Raw genomic sequence first — 18,495 nt, 5'->3', positions numbered from 1 at the left:
AGAATGAAAATAAGGATATGTATGAAATCCCAGCCGCTTATAGAGAAAATGAGATTAGAGTGAAGAGGCAGCTCTCGGATTTAAGTCTGAGTCGGCCACAAATCTCAGGTGGAAGAGAATTGTCCCAATATGAGATATCCATCATTTGGAAAGATTGACACCTACAGTACTCCTACAAAATGTTTATTGGCATGAAAGTAAAACATATTATGGTCTGCTTTAAAAGTTACAAGTCATCTTGAGACAACTACTTCCCACGTAGCTCTGTTTTTGAAAACTCAAGCCTATAAAATCTTTTTTTTCAGTTTAACATTATCTGTACATGTCCTGAAAACATCTGGAGACCTCCAGGAGTCATCGACTGTCACAAAGCTGCGTCATGCTGGAAATGAAGTTAGGCAGTTATGACAGCCAACTGCTCTATAAGCGGCTGTATCTCACCTTAACATTAGTCATGTAATTTACTTGAGATGGAAACAGACAAGACAAAACTATCAATTAACTCACAGAAGAAAGTCTAAAAAACACTATTTTGCTGCTGTATGTCAGATCCTATCAGAACATTTTCAGCAGCTAACCTTTGCCCCTGCTTATGCCACTCATGTCTTAGCATATATTCCTGTCGCAGAGGAAACTGCTGGTTTATCTAAATGTTAATGTGGAGAAAAGTGAATTTGTTACGTTGTGACCAAAGTGTACAACAAAACGGAGCATGGTTACTTATGGCTGTAACAGCTTTACAGTGACATTTGTCACTATAATGAGTTCAAATGTGAGTCCGTTTAAGTGAAAAGCTAGAGCTCTGACAGATGGACTGGACTAATTATAAATAATACCACTGGGGCTGAATGACTACTTAAAGAAAACAGGTTTGGGCAATTCAATTCGGTACATAAGAAAAGAAAACTTTGAGTCAGAGTTAATACAGTTTAGTATTTTCTGTTTCGGTTGAACTTCCATTGTTTAACAATGTTTGGTTTTAGTTTTTAGATAGAACATTTATTTTAAAAAGAAAATATACCAGTACTTTTGGAGTACTCCATGCACACATGGACTAGCAACTGACAAAAACTAGTCCTCTGTTCTAGTTAACTACATTACTTTCACAGCTAGTTTTAGTTTTTAGTTTAAGGTAAGTATAACTTCTTTGGCAATAATTAACATAAAAGATAATAAAACAAAATAATCACCGTTTAATTTTTTTAAATATAATTTTTACAAGTGCACGCTAGTTGACATTTCATGGTAGCTGTAATTACCGGAAGTGAAGGTCAATTAAAAATGGTGGTTCATCTTCCCTTGAAGTGAAGTCGTAGATGTGGAGACACTGTGGCAAGTTAAAGCAAATCCCACAGGTGAATAAACGTTTTAAGGGTTTAAATAAAACGTTATTAAAGTAATCTGCACACAGCAAAGGCAGCTTTAGCTGAGTTAGCCAAACGGAGCTGTAGCTTTACTGTTGTTACGAGTCAGATTTAATTTGAACTCGGAGCCTTCACCGGATTTAAAGGTGGATTTACACTTTACAGCGAGAACCAGCCGACATGCCACCTCTGCGTGCTGGGCTGCTGTGCACAGGTATGCGGCCAAAACTAATTCCCCGTTTTCAAAGAGTGAGATTGTGGGTCATATACAGTGTGTGTGCTCTGTGTACTAGGTATATAAGAAATTCCTACCTTCATGAGGCTGAATGTTAGCTGTTTTTTGGGAGTACTTGTGAAGAGGTGTTGATTCATGTTAGTACTGCAGGCTGTAACATAGCTGGAGGTGCTGTGCTGTGTTGTGTCTAATTGATACAGACGAGGTGGATGAAATTCAACCAACGCAGCATGTTTAATCTCAATACAGTGCTAATATTATCCAAAACTCCCAGTTACTGCCATTATGTTTTCTATACTTGTTACTAATTGCACTGCTAATCCTGCCATTATTAGCTTTTAAACATGTCGTTTGTGTGATTGACTGCTTCCCCTGAAACTGTATGTTACCAACGTAATCCTCAGATCTTTTACCAAGGAAAATTTATCTGTGGACGCAGGTAAGAGGTGGGCTGAACATTTACAGACCCAGTAATCAGCCATTTCAGCTTTTCTGGTTCCATTGTGTTTCCATTGCACTCACGGGGTGATGTAATAATATTGTGTCGCCTTTGCCCTCGATTTACAGCCAGACAAAACAACAATGGTGGGAACCAAAATGGGTTCTGCATAACTAGGTCTGTGTGGTGAGTTTTAGACTGTTGGTGGGGCTACGTGAGAGAGCAGCAGTCTGCTGTTGCTTCTGATAGATTGATGCCCCCTCCTCAAAATTCAGCTGTTACTGAATGTAACCACAGCCCTGACAGGGAGTTGTTTGTTTATTTGTTTGTTTGTTTGTTTGTTTGTCTTATGATGCTCTGAGCTGCTTACACTGATCTTAGAGCAGCAGTTCCTAATGTCGCCTGCTCTAAAACAAATACCATAATGTTATAATATTCCTGCAAAAGCATAATAATATAGGCCTACTTAAAGTGTGCAAGGTTAAAGTCTATTTGTGAGCAGTTCATCATAATTACTGATGCATGAAAATCTTCATTAATATAAATGAATGTTCATTAATTCCATTAATATTGAGGCTGGTAAAGGTGGTGATTATAGCTATGATTTTTATATTAACTGCGAAAATAAAGTCTCACTTTGTTATGTCCAACAAGACTGGTCAGGTTAGGTAGCACTGGCCGGTCGACCACACGAGCAGCGACCTGAACCAAAACAATGGAAAATGCACAACAAGACAAAACTACCTATACAGAGTCCATGTATGGTATGTAAAACAGTCTTCAATCATAGCTTTTTGCACACAATTCAACATTTATTTAATGTTTAACTTGTACAAAACAGAAAAGTTAGGTTAGATTTTAATGATAAATATTTAGATTTAAATCAAATTTTAAAAACTCCGGTGTAATCAGTCAAAACAAACACACAAAAAAGGCGACACCACATTGAGAACTGAGTTGATTTCAATCTAAAAGTTGGCAGCCGTGTCCCAAGTTAGTGCGAGTGTTGCTCACTACGCTGGTTTGCAACCTTTCCACAATACATGCTTTGATTCTTCACTCATTCTCATATTCTTCATTCTTCATTTGACAGTTTGTGGTTTATGTTGTAATCACCTATGTTGCACCTGCAAATCAGGAAATAATGCAGACAGTGCAGTGACCTTTTCACTTACCTTTGATTTGGTTTTGGCAAAAGCAGACAGTGTGACCCTGTTTGTGCTCAGCTTCAGTGAAAAATTTCAGCCACCTGTTTCTCGCTGGTCATAAAAGCTCAGAGTAGCTGATCTGGTTTTTTTTGTTCCCCTTGTGTTGCGGTAAAAGGTCCTACCCTTTACTGTGTGTGCCGTTGTTTAAGCTTTGCAAAGTCAAATTGCATTCATTGTAAGTGACTCCTGAAGGCAAATGTAAAACAAAAACAATGTCTGACAGTAATTCGAGCTTTCATTCATGTATTAAAATCCTGTGTTGTGACATTCTGGTCATATGCTGAGCTATTTTTTTTCTAAACCAGTTTATTTAACATGGTGAATTAAAGTGTCAGGTCTAATGTCTGTTATCTTGTCATCCCTGCTGCCCTGAGATGCATTCGACAGGCTCTCTGGCTCCTAGTCACATGGGTTTTATGGCATTTCAAGTCTCTCGTTGAAATGATTTATGTGGTCGGCACAGATGTTGCTCACATCCTGATTTTTCATTCAATTACTGAATCTATCTTGCTGTTTTAATTATGGCTATGAAAAGTCCCATATTCCTCCTCTTCAGCTGCACTCCACAGCCCATATTAGGGCCCTGAGATAATCTGGGCATGCGTGTGGCTGTCAGGTACTTGTTACTTGTTTCCTTTCTTCTTTGTTTGTTGTTGAGTTGGCAGTTTGTCGTTGAAGAAAGTTTCTTGTGCTGGTAGACGTAGATTAACTTGGCTCGAGCTTTTAATGATCCACACTGCAACATGTCAGGTCCTGTCATGGGTTTTTGTTAGGTACGAGCTTCCTTAAAGCTGTAAAAATGTTGCAATTTAGGTGTGGCTCTTATTTACCTACATAAGGAAAATAGTCCACTTAGTGATAAGAAGCCTTTTCCAAAATGTCAAAACTTTTTTTATTTTTAATCACAATCACATTTCTGTTGACTTATCTGTTGACTTGACGGATGTTATGTGATTGAGGGAAGTGTTAGGGTTTTTCAGAAACTAGATGCCTTAAAGTTCTGCTGTTATAAGCTTTTATATTTAGAACAAAGAAGGCCAGGTTGTAACACCAAAAAATTTGTCAACCTCCACCCTCAGCAGAGCACTGGGCAGTGGTTAACTTTGTCCAAATAAATGTTAAATGATTTAGCCTAGTCGATTTTTAATGAGTAGAAATAATTAATCAGATACTGACTGAAGAGTTCATAAGTCATAAACTTTGCCTTGTTTTTTTTGTTTGTTTGTTTGTTTTTTCTGTCTACCTTCTTTAAAGCTTTTGGAGCTGTTTTTATGTGTGTGAAATTGCTACGAAGACTCCCTGATACACTGATGGAAACATTGTTTCTCTAACCCTGTCCTTAACAGTTGCCAGCAACCTTGTGGTTTTAAGAGGTTAAATGTAGCAATATTATTCTTCAAAAATAGTATACAGGTAAAAAAAAAACTAATTTCTTTGCAAACGTAATTTTTCATCACGTCAGATTCATTTCATTTATGATTAGTCAAAGTTTGGAGTAGTTTGTAGTGTTTACATTTTTTTTCTTCTTTTTTTGTCCTACAAATACTTGCCGTCATTTTAATCTCTAAACTTTGTAAAGTGGCAGTTTTTGGTTTTGTTTTTTTGTTTTTTTTTCTGTCATTTTGCTTCAATTAAGGCTGCCACTTCTTTCAAACAGGGGCCAACTTGTTTGGAGGCACAGCTCATTCACGTCTTTCCAAAGTTTGTAACACTGCATCCTGTTCATCATTCTCACTTCTTTGAAATGATATTCAAAACATCCACAGAGCATTACTCTTGACAGTCAAATGGCAGCTTGCATGGCATAACAAGATGACACATCTGAGGTTGATAAGGGAGATAACAAGATGCACATCCTCAGTTCTCGGAAGTGCTCGCCAGCAGTCGTAGTGGCGCTGCACACATCTGAAGCTCTCTCCCCGGTCCTCGGAGTATCAGCTTGGCGACACTCTACCTGCTTTCCTTTCTCTCTGAGGTTTTGTTTTTCCTCCTTAAGTGGCTGAGCTGCTCTCCACATCTCCAGCAGACCTCATACATTTTTATTGCCATCTGGAGAATACAACAGGTCTTAACAATGGGGCTCTTGCTGAAAAAACTGCTTACTGTGGAGACCAACTCAAAGTCAACTTGACTAATTTGGCTGCCCATGACCTAGTGCGTGTGTGTTTGCATCTGGCCTAAGCATGGGGGAACATGAAAGTATGCTATAATTGTATTGTTTTCTTGGATACCTGCTAGATTGTTAAGGTAGCTATTGTTCAGTTTCTATCAGCGGGTTTTACACATACAGTAAAGGCTCAGAAGTGTTAGTAAAACTGTAAAGAAGTAGAAAAATATTGTGGTAAATGGCCTGTATTTATATAGCGCTTTACTAGTCCCTAAGGACCCCAAAGCGCTTTACATATCCAGTCATCCACCCAATTACACACTGGTGATGGCAAGCTAGATTGTAGCCACAGCCACCCTGGGGCGCACTGACAGAGGCGAGGCTGCCGGACACTGGCGCCGCCGGGCCCTCTGACCACCACCAGTAGGCAATGGGTGAAGTGTCTTGCCCAAGGACACAACAACTGAGACTGTCCGAGCTGGGGCTCGAACCGGCAACCTTCCGATTACAAGGTGAACTCCCAACTCTTGAGCCACGATCGCCCCACGCCCCATTATGCCTGTGTACCGCTAGCTGATGTTGAGCCATTTATATTAAGCTGGAGTTGACTAAAACAGTGTGCTTGGCTCACCGGATACATCAAGTGAAGAATTACAGGGATTCAAACCAACGTCGAGGCTGCAAACCCCAACTTGCCTGTAGTTAAGCCAACTTTTCAACCAATCCTCATTTAAAATGTGAATGTGCAGAAGGCTAATTTACCAGTCTTATTTATTAGGAGGAAAAAAACAAACAAAATAAACAAAAATCATAAATGAGGTTAAACAGTGTCAAACATTACATCTCTATGTAGGTGCCAGCTGGAACTGTTAATCACATTCAGTAACACGACTGCCATACGGTTGGCTTTTTGAAGGACTGCATACAAGTGGGTCTCTGTATCCTCTGCATTAAATGTCCATAATATTTCTCTGTGTGTTGCCAGAGAACTACACAAATAGACATCAATGGTGTCGTGAACAAAGTTCACTGTGATTGGGTTCACACTTTTGTTGAATGAAACTATACAGGAGGACCAGACTGAAAGTGCCTTCTGTATATGTATGCATCAAGACTTTGTGCGTTTCAGCAAATAATCTTCTCACACTGTGCCTCCCACCTCCCCCTCCTTCCCTTCCGTTTCCCAGGAGCACCGTAGTTTGATGGGCCGTCCCAGACGCCAGTTGACATTTTGTCCCCAGTCCGACCGGATGCCACATAAAAAATTCACTCAGGCGAGAAGCCAGGAGGAATACCCAGCTCCCCCCTTCCCCCAGCGTGTGCATCTCAGTGGGGAGTGCAAGGTGAGCAGAACTTGAGCTTGTCATGGCTGCACGCCTCTGACAAACATAAGTAGATGCTAATGGCAAAATCGTGACAGAGCAGAGTCCCACCACCATATGGCTAATTGCCACAACAATATCCTCTGTGTTATTAATCACGTTTTCATAGTGTGCCATGATAATTGGAATAATTAGGAGGGGAACAGGCACTGGGACGCCTCTGCAACATCCCTTGCTTGGAAAAAATGAGAAACCTTGCAAAAAATGTGACACTTTCCTTTCTCTGTCCTCCACGTTTGATCCTCCCTTGTGCCTGCAAGTATTCTCACTCACCTTCTTCCCCTTTCTTTTGCCTACAGTTTCCTCCCCTGTTCAATCCCTGAGCCTCCTTTAGCTTGCTAATCACTCTCTTGCTCCCCATTTCCCCATCTTGTTTACAGTTTTGCAGTGAAAAATGGAGTTGATAATTAATGAATACAGTGACTTATCGTGCCTATCGTGGGGACTTTGGCTATGAGTCGTTCTGGGGTGTGTTGGGGGCATTTCAGGTAGCTGAATGAGGCCACATGCACTACTGAGTCTGAACAATGACTATTGCAAGGGGTTAACTCTTTATGGGTCAGGCCATTGCTTTCTCACTTATTTGTTTATTTTATTTATTTTTTATTAATTTTTTTTTTTTACAGTAGTGCAGGTTGCCATATTTTAATTTGGTCTGCTATAATGTGTGTGTGTGTGTAGGGGGGAAGAGGTCAGTGAGTCATAGCTGCATGGTTGTGCTGCAACTGATAAATGTTTAATACATTATTCAGAATCATACTGGTTGTGCAGGGTTTTCAGACCTTCACAATTCAATAGGTACTCCTCGAGCACTTTATAGCATCCTGTGGGCTATGATTTACTATTCAGCAAGCTGCTCTGCAGTTTGGCCCATAAATTTCCCCGTTTATCCGGAAGCAACCTTAATGCCTCGGTGATATCCCGTGCATTTTGAGAACCTAACTCTATTGATTCTGACAGCAAGTCAATCAATAGGACATCTGTAGCATTACAGGGAATTCCGGTTGCTTGTTTTTCCTCTGCCGAAACAGTTCAAGAGAAGAATCCAACTTTTCAGTGCAGCTAGTATTAAAGATGCCATTCCTTGAGCTGCGTGGCCTCCATCAGAAAAATAATGGGTGGATTGAAGGAGATACAAAGATGGAGGTCATCAGTGGGACGGGCGAGAAGTAATCATAGAAAAGCAATCAGAGTAAATAGGGTAGAAATATGGAGTCAGGACATAGATTATAGTAATGATCTATAAACAGAAGCAGCTCCTGTTGTGGCTGTTGTTTCCTGTTTATTGGAGAAGCACTGCTGAGGTACTTGAGACGGCGTTGCTGTAACAGTTTTCACTGTAGGTTTCTTCGATGCCTCCTGTTGGTTCCAAACGTCTTGCCCTGACATGTGGAAACGAATCAATCGGTTTATTAATGCCGTAAGGCACAGCGTCACTACAGCAAACTGTAACTATGCCTATTTCTAAAGCGAAATCTGAATTACATTTCATCTGTAAATTACTTTCCCTATGTGTTAATATGTTCAGGATTTTTTTTTATTTTTATTTTTTATGCCTCACATATTTTCACTCCAATAACAAAGGGTGTGCTTATGCATTTATGCGGATTAAAGCTTTGAAATATAAGATGTCTTTTATGTATCGCAATCATTTCATATAGGTAGTTTCGGGTAGGTTTTGTTTTTGCCTGTAGATCCTTCTGATATTTTTTTTGTGGAACACCTTGAGCAAGGCCTTGAAATATTTGGGGGGGGGGAAGTGGAATGAGGTTTAGAGAATCACTTGTTGTATTTTATAATTTCACTGTTTTCTCTAATCACTCTGAGGGTCTCCATAATGACTAGACTCTCTATTTAAGCAATTAGCCTCTCGCGGGCACCCTGTTAACACCATTCACACCTCCCTCAGTATCACTTATCAACACTTCAGATGACACAGCCGAAGACCAAGCTATTTTTTCCTTGCCACACTTCCCACTCATTCACTTCTCTTTTTCACAACTCTCTCTATTTCTTGCTCCATCATCCTCTCACTCTGTCATCCAAAGACATGTAGTCTACACTCTTACAAAGGCACAGATCCCCACACCTCATCGGTTTTGTGCAAATACAGATAATAATTGTTGTTAAGTTAAACCTCAGTGGGTCAAGTTTAAAAAGCACAGATTTTAAAAAGTGCTGCTGTCCCAAGGTCAGCATGCTTTTATGTCAACGTGTGTCCTCGGCTAGAGAATTGTACCCTAAAATATCTGAAAGTAAAAATTTTGTTTTTTCTTACTAGTAATTATCAACTCAAATTTTAATGAGGCTGTAATACTGGAGTTATACTCATGAGATACACAATTAGAAACATTAAAACCACTGACAGGCCAAGTTAATAACATTCATTATATAATTACAGTGGCAGCTGTCAAAAGGTGGGATATATTAAGCACCGAGTGAACACTCAGTTCTCGAGGTTGATGGGAAGCAGAAAAAATCAGCAACCTCCAGGATCTGAAATGACTTTGACAAGTCCAATTGTGATGGTTAGATGAGTAGATTGAGTGGGTCATCTCCAAAATGGCAGGTGTTATGGAGAGTTCTTGGTATGCTGTAGGTCTGGTACCTACCAAAAGTGGCCCAGGGAAGAATAAATGTTGAACTAGTGACAGGGCTGTGGGTACCTAAGTCGATGCATGTGGAGAGTGAAAGCCGGCTCATGGAGTCTCATAGAAAAGCCACTGTAGCAGTTGGTTGTACCTTTTGTGTGGATGAGGTCGCTCATGTTGTAAGTGTTTAAATGGTCCTATTTTAGTCCAACTGACTTTAATTCATACGTTGCAGACACTGCAACAGCATATAAATCCAAGCCAACATGACGAGCTGATTGATGAGCTACACAACTTTGTCTTGGTTGGGAGACCAGGCCTCAGCATCACCTGATGTGTTAACACCAGAGGAAGTTTGGAACTATTGTTGAGTCAGCAGAGAGTTGGTTACTTCTACCCACCATGCTCTTCAGCACTCAGTCACCCCATCCTGTAAATTCATGTGGTCTGCCACCTGCCACCTTGCTGTGGTTCCTATGCTTTCACTTTGCAATAATACCACTTATAGTTGATCATGGAATATCTAAGAGGACTGACATTTCACAAACGGACTTGTTGCAGTGGTGAGATTGTATTACAGTACTGTGCTCAAATTCTGTGAGCTTTCTAGAACAGCCCATTCTTCCACATGTTCACCTATTTGTAAAAACAGACTTCATTGCTACATGCTGGATTTTACCTGTGGCAACAGGACTGAAAGCACCTGAATTCTAACTTTAAGAGGTGTGGCCTAATACGTTTACGCACATAGTGAAGTTAGTGGTGTATCAGCAAGAGGAAGCCCTACATAACAGTGAAGGTCTGTGCATCTCTAAAACCAACTCTAGCCCTGGCTCCTCCACTGGTGCCTTCCACAAACTTTAGCTGCTGTTGTGTTCATGGTTTCATTCACTGACCACCTGCCCTTGAGCATAGCTTGTCAAGGGGTTTAAGTCAAAAATCATCCTCACTTGTGAACTTTCAATAAGTTAGGGAGAATTAGGTGGAGATATTTCCCCAGTTGTCCTTTTCCACATGTAGCTCACCTTTAATCATTCCTATGATTGGCACATTACCCCAGAACTTGATTATAGAGCAATAAAAGAAGGCAGCCTGAGCTGATGAACCAAGCTTTCTTTGAAAAGGTGTGTGTGTGGGTTTTTTTTATTTTTATTTTTTTATTATGTTGCTCTTTGTTGTTTGCTTTCTCTTCTGTTTTTTTTCTCCATACAGGTGATCCAGGTGTTTTTTTTTTTCTTTCCCCCCTTCTCACCGTCTCTTCTCCCCTTTGGTTTTCTTTCTCTCCCTCTCTTTCTTTCATTCTTTCTCCCTGTCCTATCCCCCAGTCATGTCTGTCCCGTTTGTAGCAACTGAAAATAAAATAAATTCATAATTATAATAAAGGTCAATCAAATGGACCAATATGGCAAGGCCATGATGATCCACTTGGTAAAATAAATCCGCTTGGCATCTTTCTTGGCCTTAAGACAACAATTCTGATGGCTAAAGATCCAAACGGGACACAAAAAAAAAAAAAAGTGTGTCCGATCGACCGACACAGAGGTCAGCACCACGGTACACTAAGGGAAGGGCACAGGCAGCGTGACTCTGTGGAAAATGATCTGCAGGGAAACTTTGGTCCCAATATTATTGTGGATGTTATTTTTACTTGTTCTGCAATAGCGTTTAGGTAATAATACTGCTTTACGGCAGTTTCATTGCAGAAGGATAAAATACCCTGCAACACTTCAAAAAATATCCAGGGTTAGTTTGTGTCTTGCTGTGTTCATGTATCTCTACTTTGAGCATAAACGTATTTACACAGACTTACTCTTTTTGATTCAGATGAAAGCACCATATATCTGTACTGTACTTGCTGATCTTTTTTAACTTTTGAAACTAATTGTAACTGAAATAAGAAAGGCAGGAAGTCACCTAAGCCACTTGAATACTGATATATCTTGAGGTTAGTGTGACTAGGGTCTGTTTAAAAGCTCAAAGTTACTGTTGGGATAAATAAAACGGTATAGATTTTAGCTGATAAGCAGACAGCATTAAAAGGAGGATTGGCGTTTGTTAGTGGGGTATGTTCTGGTCAGTCCTCAGTTTTTAACAGTGTTTGTTAAATAACTGAAGATTCTTTGTATACATCCTTCTCTTCAGGCACAATTTTAGCTCCTTTAAAAAAAGAAAGAAAGAAAAAAAAAAAACACAAAACCTGTTGCCTTCTTCTCTGGACTTGAGTTGTTTAGAAAAATTATGGCTCCTCAGCGCCACCCACTCAGGTTAACTGAACCATCCTAATTATTTGGCCTCTTCAGCATCTGCCTGCAAGAAATGTTTATAGCCTGCCAGCAAACTCCAATCTGTCACAGAGACATCGAATACTATCTGGTGTTATGTGTTTATAGTTGTGTGTGATATATGCTGAATAGGCAGAAGAGAATTATGGTTCTTATATAGAATTAGGAGGGGGGGGTGTTGCATTTCTACCCCCTGTGTTGTCATTCAGACAGTTATGGACCCAAGAATGGCAAAAAGCAGCTGCTCCTCTGACCATAAAGCCCCGAGCCGAGCCCTTAATTGTTCCCGCTCGCACAGGGAATTATTTTCACCCTGGCCCACCCTTGGGAACAGGAGATGAGGAAAGAAGAGGAGACAGTACGGTGGGAGGGGGGCAGGAGGGGATGTGAGGGATGGACAAAATGGCAGTATTGATGGCAAGGTGTGGGCAGATTTTGGCACAGCCATCTGAAGGTGTGGGTGGCAGGTTGAGAAGTCTTCCTCTTTCACAGCTCCTACAAAAACCTAAAGACTTGAGACTGAAACTGGGTCATGACGGAAATTGGGGTGCTGTATATGGATTTTGAATGTTGCATGTAGGCTGCTACTTTTCAGCTGCATGTTTTTATATTTAAAAAAGAAACCGTTTATTCAGTACAGTGCCACTGAGATATAGATGAGTCTCCCTGGCCTAGAATAGCTCCGCTATTGGCCAGGTAAAAATGTTTTAAATGGTTCACAGGTTTTATAACATGACACTTTAAACAAATTAATTTCATGATACACCAACCTAATTACAAGGTACATTATAGGTTCTTAATACATTGCTATTTTTATTCTGAGTTACTTGTCTGTGCAATAATTCTTGCTCTGTGTTGGATTAGAATGGACTTGAGAAGTCTGAACCTATCCTGCTTATTAAAGATGTAATAATTTTATTTGTTTGATACAACATAAAAGCTACACACTTACTATTTTCTGACTCACTTCAATCCTTTATTTATATATCACCAAATAACAACAGTTGTGTCAAGGTGCTTGATGTTGTAAGGTAAACACTCATTGATACAGAGAAAACAGAAAACTCCAACAATTAGATGACCCACTATGAGCAAGCACTTTGGCAACAGTGGCAAGGAAAAACTCAATTTTAACAGGAAGAAGCTTCTGTCAGAACCAGGCTCGGGGAGAGGTGGCCATCTGCTGGGAGGTAGACACAGTCACTAGTCTGTACAGTGTCTTATCACCCATAGCATGCTAGCAGGGTTAGCTTTAAAGCTGAGCAGATGCTGTTCGAGTTTAATGAACACGTGTGATGTGTTCCTTCCCGAGCAGTCGTAGTTTGTTAAGAAAGAGAGATTGGAAAGGTCACTTGGTGGCTTTAATTTATGGCTGTGCAATTAATCAAGTTTTAATCTTAATGACAGTTTAATGACAACAATTAAATGAATATGATTGACTGATACTGAATATGCCAATAGAATCCAGAGCAAAAACGAATCAAATGCTCCCTAATTAACCACGTGCCCACATGTGGTCAGGTAGCACAGGTGTTCCTGCACCGCACAGCTTGAAGTTTCTTCTAAATCAAAAGACGGCTATAAAACCAATAACAGACTGTCAAAAACAAAAATCAAATGTCTGGGACAGCAGAAGGCGAAGAGCTTGTCTCTTGAAGCAGATCATCATCTGTTGTTTAAAATTACTTTGGATTTAAGCCAAGTAATGTTAACCAAGAAGAAATCATGTGCAAAGTTGAGTTGTGTCTGCGCCGCAAAGCAAGATAGCGACTTATTCAGCCACATGAAAACGCAACAGACTGCGTGTATAATGATTGCATCAAGGCTGCGAAACAGTGCAGTGGCTGCTGACGTGAACAGCCCAACATCAGCTCAGACATGCGTGCAAGAGCGCCGGTAGAACACGTCAACGTGTCCGTCAAGCTCACAGACACGCTGAGATCACCAAGGCAGTCTCATTACGTTTGGTCAAAGATGAGCGTCCTGTAAAGACGGTGATTGGCTAAGACTTTACGACAATTTAGATTTTTCTGTTTTTCAGATTCATTGAATTTAGGTGAATAAGGAGGACCAGTTTTATTTTGATGCAAAGATTTGTAGATCGGTAGCAGTAATTCGATCAGCATCGCACAAGATGGTTGTATAAGCAGTACAATATTTCTGTCTTTCATATCTGAGAATTCAGCTGTACTTAGTAATTTAAGCTATGAATATGTTGTGCTAATTCTATATGAGGGACATACCTTCCAGGTTCGAGAAGTGAAGCCAATGCAAAACTGCCTTAAACCTTCATTCTTTCTAATGACCAGACGGAGCTGACTCCTCTGGTTCATTTTCTATGACACAGCAAGCCGTTACCTCCCTTGATACATGCCCTCATTAAACATTTCTCTTTTGCATTTGCAGGCTCAGTTACTAGTTTCAAGTCTTGTTGAATACAACATGACTTTTAGCTTTAACTGTAACATGTGGGCCTACTTTGTTCAAGTTACAATCCACCCCTCGCTCATGAGTCGGTTTATAAAAAGCTGTGACGGTGATGACAAAAATTACTTGAGGTTTCAAAGATGCGACTTTGCAAACCAATAGGTAACGTCACATTGGCTGCTGCTGCTCTTTGTATTCAATCTGTGGTCTCGCTGGACTTTTTTAAGATCATATTTCTATCATTCGTGAGTGTAAACCACTCAGTATGTTGTGACTAAAAGAGGAGCCACGGTGGAGCATTTGAGTGCATTGGCTGTTACAGTTAAGCTTGTGGTGAATTGCGCACCGTGTTTTGTGCGTGTTTCATCTGTATGGTTTATTATATATGCCATATGCCTCTCTTTTTGCTCAGTGCCGTTGCTCTCGACTTTCTTAAAAACAATCTGCGGTGGGATGAAACAGAAAAGAAAATTATCTTCTCATCTGAGAAACTGAAACCAGAAGTTGTTTAGTGATTATATTTTTTTTCCTTAAAAAGATAAGTCGCTATCAAAAATCAGTCATTGAATTACAACTAATCTATATATTCTGCCTACTCCTCTCTCCTGTTCTCGAAAAAGCACACTATGCTCTGACTTGTGGTTAATCACAAAAAATAAAAGACATCGGTACACTATCAGAGGATTTTCTGTCAGTGATGGTGTTACTGCAGTTCAGACTGCAGCTCCATGTTCAGTCCACTACTGCGCATTTATATCTTACACCTTGGTTCAAGCCTTGTGCACCAGAGGCCTCCTCCAGATACCGAGTCACTGTGTATCTGTGTGTTCCTCCCTCTCATCTCTAGAGGTGAGCTCTAGGTTGCTCCACATATTAGTTTGCTTCCCACTTAATGAGGCAGTGGAGCGTGAAGGTCCAAGCAATCCTAAACGCTGCGTTCATTAAACCAATGGTGCTTAATGATGACGGCAAAGGCGCCCGCGACCCGTCAGCTCCTACTGAGGGCGACCATTAGCGTTAGAGCCAGCCAGCTGGGGGGAGACAGTGGCACGGAGGGAGGGAGCTGTCAACTGTCAACACCAGTGTCACAAGGACGTGTTGGCTTCAGTAAATGGCTGCAGCAGAGTCTGTGAACGATGCTGAAACACTGAGAAGTCTTTAGATGATGTTGAAAGTTGGGGGATGCATAAAGCTACAGTTAAAGAAAATGTGAATTTTGCCAATGTGGCATTCTTGATTGAAGTGCTTGTAATTTGGAGCAGGGTTGAACCAAAGGCCTCCTACAGATACAGAGTCGCTATGTTAAGTTTAAAGCTGGTAATTTTCAAGGCTGAAAAATGCATTTAAATGCTGGTAAAACTGGAATAAGTGTTTGGGTTTTTTTTTTATAATTTAAACCCAGGTTGTTTTCCATAACTAACAACGATGAGATATGTTATAATTTCAACAGCAAAACCTCACTGGCATGTGATGCGTAACATAATCAAGCACTACGTGTTACTCTGGATGTTTTACAGATAACATCTGTGAATCTGGCTAGACGCTGAGCCTGAAATTAAAGTACCGGTAAAAAGAATATGGTTTTTAACTTGATTTAGGATCAGGATCATACAACCCACATGGTTGTATGATCTTGGAATGTTTACCCAAAGCGCACTTTGTGAAGATTTAGACTGGAAGTTTTCAGACTGTATTGAGCAAACACAAATCTTTGGTGCCCACCTCTGAATTGTAGTGATCAAATGTGCTATGTGGTTGAAGATATGCTCAACGGTTGTGTTGTATCTAAATTGACTGGCATGCAAGGTACCAATTATAGTTATATAAGTTTAGTACAAGTGTTTTGTACAAGCATATATTTAATTAAAGGGGTACTAATTACCAGAGTATGTTTTGCACGATGCTTTAAAGAACACCCCCATCAAACAGTAAGGCGACGTGAGCTGTAAACCGGGGTATCTTTTTTTTTTTTTTTTTTTTTTAAAACAAAAGAGCTCTTTCTTTTCTGCCGTCATGTTCACTAAACCTCTTAATGTTAGCTAGCTCCATTACTACCACAATCAGCTAAAAAACACCAACTCACACAGGTACATAATCTGTTAAATATTCATCGCTGCAGTACGACAAACATTGACTAATTGCATTAGCACTGATGTTGAGCAAAAATATAGCTGCAAAAACAAACTTGGTGAATACAGAACATTGTAACAGGGACTCAGTCAGACGAGACAAGTGAGCAATCGGAAAAGCTTTGATTTTTGCCTTTGTTCAATCACGTCCTTTGCAATGTTTGCTTTTTCTCAACTGTATAAAAAAATACACTTACAGCAGCATACCAACCTAACAAATGTAGTCTTTTTCTTGGCCTATATCATAAGACAACATAAAGACTGATATTTATAGAAGCTTTAGCAATAATAGCACCTTCTGTCAACCAATACAAGTTGCTATTTGTCCGAGATATTGATGTCTTTCCCACAACCCTCTAAAATAACTTGTGACAACCAGCCAATCAGACAAAATACTGATGACTGATAATAAACTTAAGACAAAGTTTATTGCAAAACTAGTGTGTTTAACCCCAAATTTTTTGCGGATGCAATACATGATAAAAGTATTGGACCACATCTTCAAAGTTGGGTGTTTTCACTTCCATCACTACAAATGTATAAAATCAAGCACCTAGCTATGTAGTCTGTCTTTTGAAGAATGAGTAGTTCTCAAGAAATCACTGATATTTTTTTGCATTGTACCATAATAGGATGCCACAGATGGGAAGTTACTGAGCGGCGTGGTGTGTAAGGATCGCCAACGCTCGGCTGACTCAATAACTGGAGAGCTCCAAATCTCCTCTGGCATTAACATCAGCACAAAGACTATGCTGGGAGCTTCATGGCGTAGGTTTGCGTGGTTGATCAGCTCCTGTAGGTGGTCCAGTACATTCATCCATGAGGTTTCACACAATCAACTGGTCAAACTGAAGCTCGAAACAGGAACTAAAACAAAACAGGATGTCAGTGATAAATCTGATAATTGTGAAAAACTGGACCAGATTCGGATAACCAGTCGCTCTCTCTGGATTAATTTTGATATTATGTGCAGTTGACTTTTATGGGCTCTCAGCCAGTGAACAGAATTATTTACTAGTCCATGTGTTAGGAAATTTAGGGGGAAGGCCAAGGAAGAGCTAAAAACATTTTTGAGTGACTTGAGGTATAGTGTGAGATATGGCATGGGTCTCGGTGGAGAAGCACAACATTTGAGCAGCCTTCTCGTTATTGACAGCTGAGCTTGACGGTGCATCCCACCACTGTCTTACTTAAAAGATTATAATAATTCTAATAGTAACTTCTTTCAGTAATGTTATGTGTATTATATGTTTGCTGGCAGTGTGTGAGATCATTTGCTGCCCTGTCGATCAAATCAGATACAGCAGTGTCCATTTTGGAGCATTTCAGTAGTTAATATCTTCAACGGGTTAGATTTTTTTATTTTGTGCTTATTTAAACAACAAGTCACGCCTAAACATAACTACTTTACACATGAGAGTCGCTTGAAAAATCTTTCTAGGACACTTATCTTTTTTTTAAAGCCTTGAGCCTTTTGTGTTTTTTGTGAAAATGTAATTATTGTAATAAGGCACTTTCTACTTTGTTTACATTCATGATCTGTCTGCCTTATTACTGCATTTGTCCTTTCTTACTGCTCCAGACAGAAGTTTAATGCTGAAGTACTCCATCAAAGGTACTTCATGAGGTATTTAACAAAAGGCTTCTGGCAAAAAGAAGTCCACTGCTCAGTCCAAAGCTCTGTTCTGCCTTTTGCTTAAAAGTGTGTGCGGCCACTTCAGCACATCAATGATGCAGGCATGCTCACGCGCACGCACACGTACGTGCACACGCGCACACACACAGGCTGCCAGTGATTTCCATGTGGCCCTCAGAGGACACACTAATGTATCCAAATATATTTACAGCAGATGTTGCATTTTATTTTTCATGATAAAAACCCATTTCAGAAAATTTACTTCATAATGGGCAAAGCAAGTTTTTCTCTCTCCCTCTCCCTCTCATATTTTTGTCTTCTCTTGAGGTCCCTCCTATTAACAGTGAGGGAAGTGCACCACCTAATGGCTGCAAATGTCTCTTTTGCCAAACTTGCACATTCCAGCATAGAGAATTGAATGATTCATTAATTGTGAGACGGCGTCAGAATAATTTCAGCAGATCAATTCATTGTTTCAATGCTTCAATATTTAAAAGCTCAAAATAGCATTGCACATGTTTTTGTCATGAAAGCAGCTGCAGAATAATTTCTTTATTGAAGAACGCAGCTTTTACTAATTGTTCATAAAGCAAACGCCATCATTTTAAAAGGGTATTCTCAAAATCGTTCTGTTTTCTACACTTAACTAAGTTTAAATTGAATAAATTTAAAGTTTTGTTTTGTATGCCGTCACT

General features: G+C 39.9%; 1 long non-coding RNA gene across 1 annotated transcript in view; it reads left to right on the top strand.

The window, feature by feature from the left end:
- Positions 1–1,266: 1,266 nt before the first annotated feature.
- LOC102309183 overlaps positions 1,267–18,495 on the top strand; it is a 37,481-nt gene continuing 20,252 nt past the window's right edge. Inside the window, exons 1-2 of the long non-coding RNA XR_315895.3 lie at positions 1,267–1,578; positions 6,541–6,696. This is a non-coding gene — a long non-coding RNA (uncharacterized LOC102309183). The remainder of the gene's footprint in view (positions 1,579–6,540; positions 6,697–18,495) is intronic.

This window comes from Haplochromis burtoni, unplaced genomic scaffold, assembly GCF_018398535.1.
Source record: "Haplochromis burtoni strain Fernald_Lab_line unplaced genomic scaffold, NCSU_Asbu1 Contig_64, whole genome shotgun sequence".
Lineage (NCBI taxonomy): Eukaryota > Metazoa > Chordata > Actinopteri > Cichliformes > Cichlidae > Haplochromis > Haplochromis burtoni.
The sequence above is the reverse complement of the archived record's forward strand: the minus strand, read 5'-3'. Positions and strand labels throughout refer to the sequence as shown.